Here is an 18,094-nt window from a genome sequence, read left to right as displayed (position 1 = left end):
GTATGCCTTCTGACTGGAGCATAGGAGGGAGGCCAGTTGCAGGGGGGAGTTTTCTTTCCTTGAAAGAAAATGCCTAACTCATTCACAAATACAACCCTTATCCTCACAACAACATTGGTTATGTCCGCAGCAGTACTGACCCGTGACTATGTATACACAGCTGCTTCCAACAAAACAGCAATCTTGTGTTAGTAACTCTAAAGCTGTGAGTGCCAATTCTGCATCAATCTCATGCTTCTGCAGAAATATTTCCCAAAATGACAAATACGGGGATCGAACCCGTGACCTTGGCGTTATTAGCACCACGCTCTAACCAACTGAGCTAACCGACCAGCTGAGAGTCTTGTTTCTGACTGGAGCATAAGAGGGAGGCCAGTTGCAGGGGGATTTTTTGTTCCCTTGGAAAAAAAATGCCTAAGTCATTCACACATAAAACCCTTATCCTCACAACAACCTAAAGAAAAACTACATGTGATCTGAAGGAAATTCATGAATATGACAATTATCTTCAAACTGACTTGTAGCCTGCATCACATTTAAGTAGAACTGGGACAAAGAAGGTTAAATGCATCTCATTGGTCATTTCCCACAGCAGTACTGACCTGTGACCATTTATGGACTGCTGCTTCCAACAAAACAGCAAACTAGTCATAGTAAATCTAAAGCTGTGGGTGGGAATTCTGCATCAATCTCATGCTTCTGCAGAAATATTTCCCAAATTGACAAAGTGGCCAATACTGGGATCAAATCCGCTAACTTGGCGTGATTAGCACCATGCTCAGTCAGAAAAAGTATGCCTTCTGACTGGAGCATAGGAGGGAGGCCAGTTGCAGGGGGGAGTTTTCTTCCCTTGAAAGAAAATGCCTAACTCATTCACAAATACAACCCTTATCCTCACAACAACATTGGTTATGTCCGCAGCAGTACTGACCCGTGACTATGTATGCACAGCTGCTTCCAACAAAACAGCAATCTTGTGTTAGTAACTCTAAAGCTGTGAGTGCCAATTCTGCATCAATCTCATCCTTCTGCAGAAATATTTCCCAAAATGACAAAGTGGCCAATACGGGGATCAAACCCGTGACCTTGGCGTTATTAGCACCACGCTCTAACCAACTGAGCTAACCGGCCAGCTGAGAGGCATATTTCTGACTGGAGCATAAGAGGGAGGCCAGTTGCAGGGGGATTTTTTCTTCCCTTGGAAAAAAATGCCTAACTCATTCACACATAAAACCCTTATCCTCACAACAACCTAAAGAAAAACTACATGTGATCTGAAGGAAATTCATGAATATGACAATTATCTTCAAACTGACTTGTAGCCTGCATCACATTTAAGTAGAACTGGGACAAAGAAGGTTAAATGCATCTCATTGGAAGTGCCGCAGCAGTACTGACCCGTGACCATTTATGGACTGCTGCTTGAAACAAAACAGAAAACTAGTCATAGTAAATCTAAAGCTGTGGGTGGGAATTCTGCATCAATCTCATGCTTCTGCAGAAATACTTCCCAAATTGACAAAGTGGCCAATGCTGGGATCAAATTCGCTAACTTGGCGTGATTAGCACCATGCTCAGTCAGAAAAAGTATGCCTTCTGACTGGAGCATAGGAGGGAGGCCAGTTGCAGGGGGTAGTTTTCTTCCCTTGAAAGAAAATGCCTAACTCATTCACAAATACAACCCTTATCCTCACAACAACATTGGTTATGTCCCGCAGCAGTACTGACCCGTGACCATGTATGCACAGCTGCTTCCAACAAAACAGCAATCTTGTGTTAGTAACTCTAAAGCTGTGAGTGCCAATTCTGCATCAATCTCATGCTTCTGCAGAAATATTTCCCAAAATGACAAAGTGGCCAATACGGGGATCGAACCCATGACCTTGGCGTTATTAGCACCACGCTCTAACCAACTGAGCTAACCGGCCAGCTGAAAGTCTTTTTCCCTTGGAAAAAAAATGCCTAACTCATTCACACATAAAACCCTTATCCTCACAACAACCTAAAGAAAAACTACATGTGATCTGAAGGAAATTCATGAATATGACAAATTATCTTCAAACTGACTTGTAGCCTGCATCACATTTAAGTAGAACTGGGACAAAGAAGGTTAAATGCATCTCATTGGTCATTTCCCACAGCAGTACTGACCTGTGACCATTTATGGACTGCTGCTTCCAACAAAACAGCAAACTAGTCATAGTAAATCTAAAGCTGTGGGTGGGAATTCTGCATCAATCTCATGCTTCTGCAGAAATATTTCCCAAATTGACAAAGTGGCCAATACTGGGATCAAATTCGCTAGCTTGGCGTGATTAGCACCATGCTCAGTCAGAAACAGTATGCTTTCTGACTGGAGCATAGGAGGGAGGCCAGTTGCAGGGGGGAGTTTTCTTCCCTTGAAAGAAAATGCCTAACTCATTCACAAATACAACCCTTATCCTCACAACAACATTGGTTATGTCCGCAGCAGTACTGACCCGTGACTATATGCACAGCTGCTTCCAACAAAACAGCAATCTTGTGTTAGTAACTCTAAAGCTGTGAGTGCCAATTCTGCATCAATCTCATCCTTCTGCAGAAATATTTCCCAAAATGACAAAGTGGCCAATACGGGGATCGAACCCGTGACCTTGGCCTTATTAGCACCACGCTCTAACCAACTGAGCTAACCGGCCAGCTGACAGTCTCTTTCCCTTGGAAAAAAATGCCTAACTCATTCACACATAAAACCCTTATCCTCACAACAACCTAAAGAAAAACTACATGTGATCTGAAGGAAATTCATGAATATGACAATTATCTTCAAACTGACTTGTAGCCTGCATCACATTTAAGTAGAACTGGGACAAAGAAGGTTAAATGCATCTCATTGGTCATTTCCCACAGCAGTACTGACCTGTGACCATTTATGGACTGCTGCTTCCAACAAAACAGCAAACTTGTCATAATAAATCTAAAGCTGTGGGTGGGAATTCTGCATCAATCTCATGCTTCAGCAGAAATATTTCCCAAATTGACAAAGTGGCCAATACTGGGATCAATTTCGCTAACTTGGCGTGATTAGCACCATGCTCAGTCAGAAAAAGTATGCCTTCTGACTGGAGCATAGGAGGGAGGCCAGTTGCAGGGGGGAGTTTTCTTCCCTTGAAAGAAAATGCCTAACTCATTCACAAATACAACCCTTATCCTCACAACAACATTGGTTATGTCCGCAGTAGTACTGACCCGTGACTATGTATGCACAGCTGCTTCCAACAAAACAGCAATCTTGTGTTAGTAACTCTAAAGCTGTGAGTGCCAATTCTGCATCAATCTCATCCTTCTGCAGAAATATTTCCCAAATTGACAAAGTGGCCAATACTGGGATCAAATTCGCTAACTTGGCGTGATTAGCACCATGCTCAGTCAGAAAAAGTAAGCCTTCTGACTGGAGCATAGGAGGGAGGCCAGTTGCAGGGGGGAGTTTTCTTCCCTTGAAAGAAAACGCATAACTCATTCACAAATACAACCCTTATCCTCACAACAACATTGGTTATGTCCGCAGCAGTACTGACCCGTGACTATGTATGCACAGCTGCTTCCAACAAAACAGCAATCTTGTGTTGGTAACTCTAAAGCTGTGAGTGCCAATTCTGCATCAATCTCATGCTTCTGCAGAAATATTTCCCAAAATGACAAAGTGGCCAATACGGGGATCGAACCCGTGACCTTGGCGTTATTAGCACCACGCTCTAACCAACTGAGCTAATCCTCATTGGTCATTTCCCACAGCAGTACTGACCTGTGACCATTTATGGACTGCTGCTTCCAACAAAACAGCAAACTAGTCATAGTAAATCTAAAGCTGTGGGTGGGAATTCTGCATCAATCTCATGCTTCTGCAGAAATATTTCCCAAATTGACAAAGTGGCCAATACTGGGATCAAATTCGCTAACTTGTCGTGATTAGCACCATGCTCAGTCAGAAAAAGTATGCCTTCTGACTGGAGCATAGGAGGGAGGCCAGTTGCAGGGGGTAGTTTTCTTCCCTTCAAAGAAAATGCCTAACTCATTCACAAATACAACCCTTATCCTCAAAACAACATTGGTTATGTCCCGCAGCAGTACTGACCCGTGACCATGTATGCACAGCTGCTACCAACAAAACAGCAATCTTGTGTTAGTAACTCTAAAGCTGTGAGTGCCAATTCTGCATCAATCTCATGCTTCTGCAGAAATAGTTCCCAAATTGACAAAGTGGCCAATACTGGGATCAAATTCGCTAACTTGGCGTGATTAGCACCATGCTCAGTCAGAAAAAGTATGCCTTCTGACTGGAGCATAGGAGGGAGGCCAGTTGCAGGGGGGAGTTTTCTTCCCTTGAAAGAAAATGCCTAACTCATTCACAAATACAACCCTTATCCTCACAACAACATTGGTTATGTCCCGCAGCAGTACTGACCCGTGACCATGTATGCACAGCTGCTTCCAACAAAACAGCAAACTTGTGTTAGTAACTCTAAAGCTGTGAGTGCCAATTTTGCATCAATCTCATGCTTCTGCAGAAATATTTCCCAAAATGACAAAGTGGCCAATACGGGGATCGAACCCGTGACCTTGGCTTTATTAGCACCACGCTCTAACCAACTGAGCTAACCGGCCAGCTGAAAGTGTTTTTCCCTTGGAAAAAAAATGCCTAACTCATTCACACATAAAACCCTTATCCTCACAACAACCTAAAGAAAAACTACATGTGATCTGAAGGAAATTCATGAATATGACAATTATCTTCAAACTGACTTGTAGCCTGCATCACATTTAAGTAGAACCGGGACAAAGAAGGTTAAATGCATCTCATTGGTCATTTCCCACAGCAGTACTGACCTGTGACCATTTATGGACTGCTGCTTCCAACAAAACAGCAAACTAGTCATAGTAAATCTAAAGCTGTGGGGGGGAATTCTGCATCAATCTCATGCTTCTGCAGAAATATTTCCCAAATTGACAAAGTGGCCAATACTGGGATCAAATTCGCTAACTTGGCGTGATTAGCAGCATGCTCAGTCAGAAAAAGTATGCCTTCTGACTGGAGCATAGGAGGGAGGCCAGTTGCAGGGGGGAGTTTTCTTCCGTTGAAAGAAAATGCCTAACTCATTCACAAATACAACCCTTATCCTCACAGCAACATTGGTTATGTCCGCAGCAGTACTGACCCGTGACTATATGCACAGCTGCTTCCAACAAAACAGCAATCTTGTGTTAGTAACTCTAAAGCTGTGAGTGCCAATTCTGCATCAATCTCATCCTTCTGCAGAAATATTTCCCAAAATGACAAAGTGGCCAATACGGGGATCGAACCCGTGACCTTGGCGTTATTAGCACCACGCTCTAACCAACTGAGCTAACCGGCCAGCTGAGAGTCTCTTTCCCTTGGAAAAAAAATGCCTAACTCATTCACACATAAAACCCTTATCCTCACAACAACCTAAAGAAAAACTACATGTGATCTGAAGGAAATTCATGAATATGACAATTATCTTCAAACTGACTTGTAGCCTGCATCACATTTAAGTAGAACTGGGACAAAGAAGGTTAAATGCATCTCATTGGTCATTTCCCACAGCAGTACTGACCTGTGACCATTTTTGGACTGCTGCTTCCAACAAAACAGCAAACTTGTCATAGTAAATCTAAAGCTGTGGGTGGGAATTCTGCATCAATCTCATGCTTCTGCAGAAATATTTCCCAAATTGACAAAGTGGCCAATACTGGGATCAATTTCGCTAACTTGGCGTGATTAGCACCATGCTCAGTCAGAAAAAGTATGCCTTCTGACTGGAGCATAGGAGGGAGGCCAGTTGCAGGGGGGAGTTTTCTTCCCTTGAAAGAAAATGCCTAACTCATTCACAAATACAACCCTTATCCTCACAACAACATTGGTTATGTCCGCAGTAGTACTGACCCATGACTATGTATGCACAGCTGCTTCCAACAAAACAGCAATCTTGTGTTAGTAACTCTAAAGCTGTGAGTGCCAATTCTGCATCAATCTCATCCTTCTGCAGAAATATTTCCCAAATTGACAAAGTGGCCAATACTGGGATCAAATTCGCTAACTTGGCGTGATTAGCACCATGCTCAGTCAGAAAAAGTAAGCCTTCTGACTGGAGCATAGGAGGGAGGCCAGTTGCAGGGGGGAGTTTTCTTCCCTTGAAAGAAAATGCCTAACTCATTCACAAATACAACCCTTATCCTCACAACAACATTGGTTATGTCCGCATCAGTACTGACCCGTGACTATGTATGCACAGCTGCTTCCAACAAAACAGCAATCTTGTGTTAGTAACTCTAAAGCTGTGAGTGGCAATTCTGCATCAATCTCATCCTTCTGCAGAAATATTTCCCAAAATGACAAAGTGGCCAATACGGGGATTGAACCCGTGACCCTGGTGTTATTAGCACCACGCTCTAACCAACTGAGCTAACCAGCCAGCTGAGAGGCATATTTCTAACTGGAGCATAAGAGGGAGGCCAGTTGCAGGGGGATTTTTTCTTCCCTTGGAAAAAAAATGCCTAACTCATTCACACATAAAACCCTTATCCTCACAACAACCTAAAGAAAAACTACATGTGATCTGAAGGAAATTCATGAATATGACAATTATCTTCAAACTGACTTGTAGCCTGCATCACATTTAAGTAGAACTGGGACAAAGAAGGTTAAATGCATCTCATTGGTCATTTCCCACAGCAGTACTGACCTGTGACCATTTATGGACTGCTGCTTCCAACAAAACAGCAAACTAGTCATAGTAAATCTAAAGCTGTGGGTGGGAATTCTGCATCAATCTCATGCTTCTGCAGAAATATTTCCCAAATTGACAAAGTGGCCAATACTGTGATCAAATCCCCTAACTTGGCGTGATTAGCACCATGCTCAGTCAGAAAAAGTATGCCTTCTGACTGGAGCATAGGAGGGAGGCCAGTTGCAGGGGGGAGTTTTTTTTCCCTTGAAAGAAAATGCCTAACTCATTCACAAATACAACCCTTATCCTCACAACAACATTGGTTATGTCCCGCAGCAGTACTGACCCGTGACCATGTATGCACAGCTGCTTCCAACAAAACAGCAATCTTGTGTTAGTAACTCTAAAGCTATGAGTGCCAATTCTGCATCAATCTCATGCTTCTGCAGAAATATTTCCCAAAATGACAAGGAGGCCAATACGGGGACCCGTGACCTTGCCATTATTAGCACCACGCTCTAACCAAATGAGCTAAACAGCCAGCTGAGAGTTTTGTTTCTGACTCAAGCATAAGCAGGAGGCCAGTTGTAGGGGGATGTTTTCTTCCCTTGGAAAAAAATGCCTAACTCATTCACACAGACAACCCTTATCCTCACAACAACCTAAAGAAAAACGCCATGTGATCTGAAGGAAATTCATGAATATTACAATTATCTTCAAACTGACTTGTGGCCTGCATCACATTTAAGTAGAACTGGGACAAAGAAGGTTAAATGCATCTCATTGGTCATTTCCCACAGCAGTACTGACCTGTGACCATTTATGGACTGCTGCTTCCAACAAAACAGCAAACTAGTCATAGTAAATCTAAAGCTGTGGGTGGGAATTCTGCATCAATCTCATGCTTCTGCAGAAATATTTCCCAAATTGACAAAGTGGCCAATACTGGGATCAAATTCGCTAACTTGTCGTGATTAGCACCATGCTCAGTCAGAAAAAGTATGCCTTCTGACTGGAGCATAGGAGGGAGGCCAGTTGCAGGGGGTAGTTTTCTTCCCTTCAAAGAAAATGCCTAACTCATTCACAAATACAACCCTTATCCTCAAAACAACATTGGTTATGTCCCGCAGCAGTACTGACCCGTGACCATGTATGCACAGCTGCTACCAACAAAACAGCAATCTTGTGTTAGTAACTCTAAAGCTGTGAGTGCCAATTCTGCATCAATCTCATGCTTCTGCAGAAATATTTCCCAAATTGACAAAGTGGCCAATACTGGGATCAAATTCGCTAACTTGGCGTGATTAGCACCATGCTCAGTCAGAAAAAGTATGCCTTCTGACTGGAGCATAGGAGGGAGGCCAGTTGCAGGGGGGAGTTTTCTTCACTTGAAAGAAAATGCCTAACTCATTCACAAATACAACCCTTATCCTCACAACAACATTGGTTATGTCCCGCAGCAGTACTGACCCGTGACCATGTATGCACAGCTGCTTCCAACAAAACAGCAAACTTGTGTTAGTAACTCTAAAGCTGTGAGTGCCAATTCTGCATCAATCTCATGCTTCTGCAGAAATATTTCCCAAAATGACAAAGTGGCCAATACGGGGATCGAACCCATGACCTTGGCGTTATTAGCACCACGCTCTAACCAACTGAGCTAACCGGCCAGCTGAAAATGTTTTTCCCTTGGAAAAAAAATGCCTAACTCATTCACACATAAAACCCTTATCCTCACAACAACCTAAAGAAAAACTACATGTGATCTGAAGGAAATTCATGAATATGACAATTATCTTCAAACTGACTTGTAGCCTGCATCACATTTAAGTAGAACTGGGACAAATAAGGTTAAATGCATCTCATTGGTCATTTCCCACAGCAGTACTGACCTGTGACCATTTATGGACTGCTGCTTCCAACAAAACAGCAAACTTGTCATAGTAAATCTAAAGCTGTGGGTGGGAATTCTGCATCAATCTCATGCGTCTGCAGAAATATTTCCCAAACTGACAAAGTGGCCAATACTGGGATCAATTTCGCTAACTTGGCGTGATTAGCACCATGCTCAGTCAGAAAAAGTATGCCTTCTGACTGGAGCATAGGAGGGAGGCCAGTTGCAGGGGGATTTTTTCTAACCTTGGAAAAAAAATGCCTAACTCATTCACACATACAACCCTTATCCTCACAACAACCTAAAGAAAAACTACATGTGATCTGAAGGAAATTCATGAATATTACAATTATCTTCAAACTGACTTGTGGCCTGCATCACATTTAAGTAGAACTGGGACAAAGAAGGTTAAATGCATCTCATTGGAAGTGCCGCAGCAGTACTGACCCGTGACCATTTATGGACTGCTGCTTGAAACAAAACAGCAAACTAGTCATAGTAAATCTAAAGCTGTGGGTGGGAATTCTGCATCAATCTCATGCTTCTGCAGAAATATTTCCCAAATTGACAAAGTGGCCAATGCTGGGATCAAATTCGCTAACTTGGCGTGATTAGCACCATGCTCAGTCAGAAAAAGTATGCCTTCTGACTGGAGCATAGGAGGGAGGCCAGTTGCAGGGGGTAGTTTTCTTCCCTTGAAAGAAAATGCCTAACTCATTCACAAATACAACCCTTATCCTCACAACAACATTGGTTATGTCCCGCAGCAGTACTGACCCGTGACCATGTATGCACAGCTGCTACCAACAAAACAGCAATCTTGTGTTAGTAACTCTAAAGCTGTGAGTGCCAATTCTGCATCAATCTCATGCTTCTGCAGAAATATTTCCCAAAATGACAAAGTGGCCAATACGGGGATCGAACCCATGAACTTGGCGTTATTAGCACCATGCTCTAACCAAATGAGCTAACCGGCCAGCTGAGAGTCATTTTCCCTTGGAAAAAAATGCCTAACTCATTCACACATAAAACCCTTATCCTCACAACAACCTAAAGAAAAACTACATGTGATCTGAAGGAAATTCATGAATATGACAATTATCTTCAAACTGACTTGTAGCCTGCATCACATTTAAGTAGAACTGGGACAAAGAAGGTTAAATGCATCTCATTGGTCATTTCCCACAGCAGTACTGACCTGTGACCATTTATGGACTGCTGCTTCCAACAAAACAGCAAACTAGTCATAGTAAATCTAAAGCTGTGGGTGGGAATTCTGCATCAATCTCATGCTTCTGCAGAAATATTTCCCAAATTGACAAAGTGGCCAATACTGGAATCAAATCCGCTAACTTGGCGTGATTAGCACCATGCTCAGTCAGAAAAAGTATGCCTTCTGACTGGAGCATAGGAGGGAGGCCAGTTGCAGGGGGGAGTTTTTTTCCCTTGAAAGAAAATGCCTAACTCATTCACAAATACAACCCTTATCCTCACAACAACATTGGTTATGTCCCGCAGCAGTACTGACCCGTGACCATGTATGCACAGCTGCTTCCAACAAAACAGCAATCTTGTGTTAGTAACTCTAAAGCTGTGAGTGCCAATCCTGCATCAATCTCATGCTTCTGCAGAAATATTTCCCAAAATGACAAGGAGGCCAATACGGGGACCGTGACCTTGCCATTATTAGCACCACGCTCTAACCAAATGAGCTAAACAGCCAGCTGAGAGTTTTGTTTCTGACTCAAGCATAAGCAGGAGGCCAGTTGTAGGGGGATGTTTTCTTCCCTTGGAAAAAAAATGCCTAACTCATTCACACAGACATCCCTTATCCTCACAACAACCTAAAGAAAAACGCCATGTGATCTGAAGGAAATTCATGAATACTACAATTATCTTCAAACTGACTTGTGGCCTGCATCACATTTAAGTAGTACTGCGACAAAGAAGGTTAAATGCATCTCATTGGTCATTTCCCACAGCAGTACTGACCTGTGACCATTTATGGACTGCTGCTTCCAACAAAACAGCAAACTTGTCATAGTAAATCTAAAGCTGTGGGTGGGAATTCTGCATCAATCTAATGCTTCTGCAGACCTTTTTCCCAAATTGACAAAGTGGCCAATACTGGGATCAAATTCGCTAACTTGGCGTGATTACCACCATGCTCAGTCAGAAAAAGTATGCCTTCTGACTGGAGCATAGGAGGGAGGCCAGTTGCAGGGGGGAGTTTTCTTTCTTTGAAAGAAAATGCCTAATTCATTCACAAATACAACCCTTATCCTCACAACAACATTGGTTATGTCCGCAGCAGTACTGACCCGTGACTATGTATGCACAGCTGCTTCCAACAAAACAGCAATCTTGTGTTAGTAACTCTAAAGCTGTGAGTGCCAATTCTGCATCAATCTCATCCTTCTGCAGAAATATTTCCCAAAATGACAAAGTGGCCAATATGGGGATCGAACCCGTGACCTTGGCGTTATTAGCACCACGCTCTAACCAACTGAGCTAACCAGCCAGCTGAGAGGCATATTTCTGACTGGACCATAAGAGGGAGGCCAGTTGCAGGGGGATTTTTTCTTCCCTTGGAAAAAAAATGCCTAACTCATTCACACATTCACATATAATACCCTTATCCTCACAACAACCTAAAGAAAAACTACATGTGATCTGAAGGAAATTCATGAATATGACAATTATCTTCAAACTGACTTGTAGCCTGCATCACATTTAAGTAGAACTGGGACAAAGAAGGTTAAATGCATCTCATTGGTCATTTCCCACAGCAGTACTGACCTGTGACCATTTATGGACTGCTGCTTCCAACAAAACAGCAAACTTGTCATAATAAATCTAAAGCTGTGGGTGGGAATTCTGCATCAATCTCATGCTTCAGCAGAAATATTTCCCAAATTGACAAAGTGGCCAATACTGGGATCAATTTCGCTAACTTGGCGTGATTAGCACCATGCTCAGTCAGAAAAAGTATGCCTTCTGACTGGAGCATAGGAGGGAGGCCAGTTGCAGGGGGGAGTTTTCTTCCCTTGAAAGAAAATGCCTAACTCATTCACAAATACAACCCTTATCCTCACAACAACATTGGTTATGTCCGCAGTAGTACTGACCCGTGACTATGTATGCACAGCTGCTTCCAACAAAACAGCAATCTTGTGTTAGTAACTCTAAAGCTGTGAGTGCCAATTCTGCATCAATCTCATCCTTCTGCAGAAATATTTCCCAAATTGACAAAGTGGCCAATACTGGGATCAAATTCGCTAACTTGGCGTGATTAGCACCATGCTCAGTCAGAAAAAGTAAGCCTTCTGACTGGAGCATAGGAGGGAGGCCAGTTGCAGGGGGGAGTTTTCTTCCCTTGAAAGAAAACGCATAACTCATTCACAAATACAACCCTTATCCTCACAACAACATTGGTTATGTCCGCAGCAGTACTGACCCGTGACTATGTATGCACAGCTGCTTCCAACAAAACAGCAATCTTGTGTTGGTAACTCTAAAGCTGTGAGTGCCAATTCTGCATCAATCTCATGCTTCTGCAGAAATATTTCCCAAAATGACAAAGTGGCCAATACGGTGATAGAACCCGTGACCTTGGCGTTATTAGCACCACGCTCTAACCAACTGAGCTAATCCTCATTGGTCATTTCCCACAGCAGTACTGACCTGTGACCATTTATGGACTGCTGCTTCCAACAAAACAGCAAACTAGTCATAGTAAATCTAAAGCTGTGGGTGGGAATTCTGCATCAATCTCATGCTTCTGCAGAAATATTTCCCAAATTGACAAAGTGGCCAATACTGGGATCAAATTCGCTAACTTGTCGTGATTAGCACCATGCTCAGTCAGAAAAAGTATGCCTTCTGACTGGAGCATAGGAGGGAGGCCAGTTGCAGGGGGTAGTTTTCTTCCCTTCAAAGAAAATGCCTAACTCATTCACAAATACAACCCTTATCCTCAAAACAACATTGGTTATGTCCCGCAGCAGTACTGACCCGTGACCATGTATGCACAGCTGCTACCAACAAAACAGCAATCTTGTGTTAGTAACTCTAAAGCTGTGAGTGCCAATTCTGCATCAATCTCATGCTTCTGCAGAAATATTTCCCAAATTGACAAAGTGGCCAATACTGGGATCAAATTCGCTAACTTGGCGTGATTAGCACCATGCTCAGTCAGAAAAAGTATGCCTTCTGACTGGAGCATAGGAGGGAGGCCAGTTGCAGGGGGGAGTTTTCTTCCCTTGAAAGAAAATGCCTAACTCATTCACAAATACAACCCTTATCCTCACAACAACATTGGTTATGTCCCGCAGCAGTACTGACCCGTGACCATGTATGCACAGCTGCTTCCAACAAAACAGCAAACTTGTGTTAGTAACTCTAAAGCTGTGAGTGCCAATTTTGCATCAATCTCATGCTTCTGCAGAAATATTTCCCAAAATGACAAAGTGGCCAATACGGGGATCGAACCCGTGACCTTGGCGTTATTAGCACCACGCTCTAACCAACTGAGCTAACCGGCCAGCTGAAAGTGTTTTTCCCTTGGAAAAAAAATGCCTAACTCATTCACACATAAAACCCTTATCCTCACAACAACCTAAAGAAAAACTACATGTGATCTGAAGGAAATTCATGAATATGACAATTATCTTCAAACTGACTTGTAGCCTGCATCACATTTAAGTAGAACTGGGACAAAGAAGGTTAAATGCATCTCATTGGTCATTTCCCACAGCAGTACTGACCTGTGACCATTTATGGACTGCTGCTTCCAACAAAACAGCAAACTAGTCATAGTAAATCTAAAGCTGTGGGGGGGAATTCTGCATCAATCTCATGCTTCTGCAGAAATATTTCCCAAATTGACAAAGTGGCCAATACTGGGATCAAATTCGCTAACTTGGCGTGATTAGCAGCATGCTCAGTCAGAAAAAGTATGCCTTCTGACTGGAGCATAGGAGGGAGGCCAGTTGCAGGGGGGAGTTTTCTTCCCTTGAAAGAAAATGCCTAACTCATTCACAAATACAACCCTTATCCTCACAGCAACATTGGTTATGTCCGCAGCAGTACTGACCCGTGACTATATGCACAGCTGCTTCCAACAAAACAGCAATCTTGTGTTAGTAACTCTAAAGCTGTGAGTGCCAATTCTGCATCAATCTCATCCTTCTGCAGAAATATTTCCCAAAATGACAAAGTGGCCAATACGGGGATCGAACCAGTGACCTTGGCGTTATTAGCACCACGCTCTAACCAACTGAGCTAACCGGCCAGCTGAGAGTCTCTTTCCCTTGGAAAAAAAATGCCTAACTCATTCACACATAAAACCCTTATCCTCACAACAACCTAAAGAAAAACTACATGTGATCTGAAGGAAATTCATGAATATGACAATTATCTTCAAACTGACTTGTAGCCTGCATCACATTTAAGTAGAACTGGGACAAAGAAGGTTAAATGCATCTCATTGGTCATTTCCCACAGCAGTACTGACCTGTGACCATTTATGGACTGCTGCTTCCAACAAAACAGCAAACTTGTCATAGTAAATCTAAAGCTGTGGGTGGGAATTCTGCATCAATCTCATGCTTCTGCAGAAATATTTCCCAAATTGACAAAGTGGCCAATACTGGGATCAATTTCGCTAACTTGGCGTGATTAGCACCATGCTCAGTCAGAAAAAGTATGCCTTCTGACTGGAGCATAGGAGGGAGGCCAGTTGCAGGGGGATTTTTTCTTCCCTTGAAAGAAAATGCCTAACTCATTCACAAATACAACCCTTATCCTCACAACAACATTGGTTATGTCCGCAGCAGTACTGACCCGTGACTATGTATGCACAGCTGCTTCCAACAAAACAGCAATCTTGTGTTAGTAACTCTAAAGCTGTGAGTGCCAATTCTGCATCAATCTCATGCTTCTGCAGAAATATTTCCCAAAATGACAAGGAGGCCAATACTGGGACCCGTGACCTTGCCATTATTAGCACCACGCTCTAACCAAATGAGCTAAACAGCCAGCTGAGAGTTTTGTTTCTGACTCAAGCATAAGCAGGAGGCCAGTTGTAGGGGGATGTTTTCTTCCCTTGGAAAAAAAATGCCTAACTCATTCACACAGACAACCCTTATCCTCACAACAACCTAAAGAAAAACTCCATGTGATCTGAAGGAAATTCATGAATATTACAATTATCTTCAAACTGACTTGTGGCCTGCATCACATTTAAGTAGTACTGCGACAAAGAAGGTTAAATGCATCTCATTGGTCATTTCCCACAGCAGTTCTGACCTGTGACCATTTATGGACTGCTGCTTCCAACAAAACAGCAAACTTGTCATAGTAAATCTAAAGCTGTGGGTGGGAATTCTGCATCAATCTAATGCTTCTGCAGACATTTTTCCCAAATTGACAAAGTGGCCAATACTGGGATCAAATTCGCTAACTTGGCGTGACTAGCACCATGCTCAGTCAGAAAAAGTATGCCTTCTGACTGGAGCATAGGAGGGAGGCCAGTTGCAGGGGGGAGTTTTCTTCCCTTGAAAGAAAATGCCTAACTCATTCACAAATACAACCCTTATCCTCACAACAACATTGGTTATGTCCCGCAGCAGTACTGACCCGTGACCATGTATGCACAGCTGCTTCCAACAAAACAGCAATCTTGTGTTAGTAACTCTAAAGCTGTGAGTGCCAATTCTGCATCAATCTCATGCTTCTGCAGAAATATTTCCCAAAATGACAAGGAGGCCAATACGGGGACCCGTGACCTTGCCATTATTAGCACCACGCTCTAACCAAATGAGCTAAACAGCCAGCTGAGAGTTTTGTTTCTGACTCAAGCATAAGCAGGAGGCCAGTTGTAGGGGGATGTTTTCTTCCCTTGGAAAAAAATGCCTAACTCATTCACACATACAACCCTTATCCTCACAACAACCTAAAGAAAAACTCCATGTGATCTGAAGGAAATTCATGAATATTACAATTATCTTCAAACTGACTTGTGGCCTGCATCACATTTAAGTAGTACTGCGACAAAGAAGGTTAAATGCATCTCATTGGTCATTTCCCACAGCAGTACTGACCTGTGACCATTTATGGACTGCTGCTTCCAACAAAACAGCAAACTTGTCATAGTAAATCTAAAGCTGTGGGTGGGAATTCTGCATCAATCTAATGCTTCTGCAGACATTTTTCCCAAATTGACAAAGTGGCCAATACTGGGATCAAATTCGCTAACTTGCCGTGACTAGCACCATGCTCAGTCAGAAAAAGTATGCTTCTGACTGGAGCATAGGAGGGAGGCCAGTTGCAGGGGGGAGTTTTCTTTCCTTGAAAGAAAATGCCTAACTCATTCACAAATACAACCCTTATCCTCACAACAACATTGGTTATGTCCGCAGCAGTACTGACCCGTGACTATGTATGCACAGCTGCTTCCAACAAAACAGCAATCTTGTGTTAGTAACTCTAAAGCTGTGAGTGCCAATTCTGCATCAATCTCAACCTTCTGCAGAAATATTTCCCAAAATGACAAAGTGGCCAATACGGGGATCGAACCCGTGACCTTGGCGTTATTAGCACCACGCTCTAACCGGCCAGCTGAGAGTCCTGTTTCTGACTGGAGCATAAGAGGGAGGCCAGTTGCAGGGGGATTTTTTCTTCCCTTGGAAAAAAAATGCCTAACTCATTCACACATAAAACCCTTATCCTCACAACAACCTAAAGAAAAACTACATGTGATCTGAAGGAAATTCATGAATATGACAATTATCTTCAAACTGACTTGTAGCCTGCATCACATTTAAGTAGAACTGGGACAAAGAAGGTTAAATGCATCTCATTGGTCATTTCCCACAGCAGTACTGACCTGTGACCATTTATGGACTGCTGCTTCCAACAAAACAGCAAACTAGTCATAGTAAATCTAAAGCTGTGGGTGGGAATTCTGCATCAATCTCATGCTTCTGCAGAAATATTTCCCAAATTGACAAAGTGGCCAATACTGGGATCAAATTCGCTAACTTGGCGTGATTAGCACCATGCTCAGTCAGAAAAAGTATGCCTTCTGACTGGAGCATAGGAGGGAGGCCAGTTGCAGGGGGGAGTTTTCTTCCCTTGAAAGAAAATGCCTAACTCATTCACAAATACAACCCTTATCCTCACAACAACATTGGTTATGTCCGCAGTAGTACTGACCCGTGACTATGTATGCACAGCTGCTTCCAACAAAACAGCAATCTTGTGTTAGTAACTCTAAAGCTGTGAGTGCCAATTCTGCATCAATCTCATCCTTCTGCAGAAATATTTCCCAAATTGACAAAGTGGCCAATACTGGGATCAAATTCGCTAACTTGGCGTGATTAGCACCATGCTCAGTCAGAAAAAGTAAGCCTTCTGACTGGAGCATAGGAGGGAGGCCAATTGCAGGGGGGCGTTTTCTTCCCTTGAAAGAAAATGCCTAACTCATTCACAAATACAACCCTTATCCTCACAACAACATTGGTTATGTCCGCAGCAGTACTGACCCGTGACTATGTATGCACAGCTGCTTCCAACAAAACAGCAATCTTGTGTTAGTAACTCTAAAGCTGTGAGTGCCAATTCTGCATCAATCTCATCCTTCTGCAGAAATATTTCCCAAAATGACAAAGTGGCCAATACGGGGATCGATTAGCACCACGCTCTAACCAACTGAGCTAACCGGCCAGCTGAGAGGCATATTTCTAACTGGAGCATAAGAGGGAGGCCGGTTGCAGGGGGATTTTTTCTTCCCTTGGAAAAAAAATGCCTAACTCATTCACACATTAAACCCTTATCCTCACAACAACCTAAAGAAAAACTACATGCTTCCAACAAAACAGCAATCTTGTGTTAGTAACTCTAAAGCTGTGAGTGCCAATTCTGCATCAATCTCATGCTTCTGCAGAAATATTTCCCAAAATGACAAAGTGGCCAATACGGGGATCGAACCCGTGACCTTGGTGTTATTAGCACCACGCTCTAACCAACTGAGCTAACCGGCCAGCTGAGAGGCATATTTCTAACTGGAGCATAAGAGGGAGGCCAGTTGCAGGGGGAAACTACATGTGATCTGAAGGAAATTCACGAATATGACAATTATCTTCAAACTGACTTGTAGCCTGCATCACATTTAAGTAGAACTGGGACAAAGAAGGTTAAATGCATCTCATTGGTCATTTCCCACAGCAGTACTGACCTGTGACCATTTATGGACTGCTGCTTCCAACAAAACAGGAAACTAGTCATAGTAAATCTAAAGCTGTGGGTGGGAATTCTGCATCAATCTCATTCTTCTGCAGAAATATTTCCCAAATTGACAAAGTGGCCAATACTGGGATCAAATTCGCTAACTTGGCATGATTAGCACCATGCTCAGTCAGAAAAAGTATGCCTTCTGATTGGAGCATAGGAGGGAGGCCAGTTGCAGGGG

At 42.9% G+C, this 18,094-nt stretch overlaps 11 non-coding genes across 11 annotated transcripts; all 11 read right to left on the bottom strand.

Annotated features, from left to right (window-relative positions):
• Nucleotides 1-1,057: 1,057 nt before the first annotated feature.
• TRNAI-AAU (transfer RNA isoleucine (anticodon AAU)) lies at nucleotides 1,058-1,131 on the bottom strand. Its single transcript has one exon. It is a non-coding gene; the product is annotated as a tRNA-Ile (tRNA).
• A 723-nt stretch (nucleotides 1,132-1,854) lies between these two features.
• Nucleotides 1,855-1,928, bottom strand: TRNAI-AAU (transfer RNA isoleucine (anticodon AAU)). The gene has a single exon. It is a non-coding gene; the product is annotated as a tRNA-Ile (tRNA).
• Nucleotides 1,929-2,604: 676 nt separating this feature from the next.
• On the bottom strand, nucleotides 2,605-2,678 carry TRNAI-AAU (transfer RNA isoleucine (anticodon AAU)). The gene has a single exon. It is a non-coding gene; the product is annotated as a tRNA-Ile (tRNA).
• A 1,892-nt stretch (nucleotides 2,679-4,570) lies between these two features.
• TRNAI-AAU (transfer RNA isoleucine (anticodon AAU)) lies at nucleotides 4,571-4,644 on the bottom strand. The gene has a single exon. It is a non-coding gene; the product is annotated as a tRNA-Ile (tRNA).
• Nucleotides 4,645-5,319: 675 nt separating this feature from the next.
• TRNAI-AAU (transfer RNA isoleucine (anticodon AAU)) lies at nucleotides 5,320-5,393 on the bottom strand. Its single transcript has one exon. It is a non-coding gene; the product is annotated as a tRNA-Ile (tRNA).
• A 1,006-nt stretch (nucleotides 5,394-6,399) lies between these two features.
• Nucleotides 6,400-6,473, bottom strand: TRNAI-AAU (transfer RNA isoleucine (anticodon AAU)). The gene has a single exon. It is a non-coding gene; the product is annotated as a tRNA-Ile (tRNA).
• Nucleotides 6,474-8,324: 1,851 nt separating this feature from the next.
• Nucleotides 8,325-8,398, bottom strand: TRNAI-AAU (transfer RNA isoleucine (anticodon AAU)). Its single transcript has one exon. It is a non-coding gene; the product is annotated as a tRNA-Ile (tRNA).
• A 2,671-nt stretch (nucleotides 8,399-11,069) lies between these two features.
• Nucleotides 11,070-11,143, bottom strand: TRNAI-AAU (transfer RNA isoleucine (anticodon AAU)). The gene has a single exon. It is a non-coding gene; the product is annotated as a tRNA-Ile (tRNA).
• Nucleotides 11,144-13,092: 1,949 nt separating this feature from the next.
• Nucleotides 13,093-13,166, bottom strand: TRNAI-AAU (transfer RNA isoleucine (anticodon AAU)). The gene has a single exon. It is a non-coding gene; the product is annotated as a tRNA-Ile (tRNA).
• A 675-nt stretch (nucleotides 13,167-13,841) lies between these two features.
• Nucleotides 13,842-13,915, bottom strand: TRNAI-AAU (transfer RNA isoleucine (anticodon AAU)). Its single transcript has one exon. It is a non-coding gene; the product is annotated as a tRNA-Ile (tRNA).
• Nucleotides 13,916-17,592: 3,677 nt separating this feature from the next.
• TRNAI-AAU (transfer RNA isoleucine (anticodon AAU)) lies at nucleotides 17,593-17,666 on the bottom strand. Its single transcript has one exon. It is a non-coding gene; the product is annotated as a tRNA-Ile (tRNA).
• Between the last annotated feature and the right edge of the window lie 428 nt (nucleotides 17,667-18,094).

The sequence above is a fragment of the Ambystoma mexicanum genome, chromosome 1p (assembly GCF_040938575.1).
Source record: "Ambystoma mexicanum isolate Mex_15411 chromosome 1p, UKY_AmexF1_1, whole genome shotgun sequence".
Taxonomy (NCBI): Eukaryota; Metazoa; Chordata; class Amphibia; order Caudata; family Ambystomatidae; genus Ambystoma; species Ambystoma mexicanum.
This window is presented reverse-complemented; position numbering and strand designations above follow the sequence as displayed.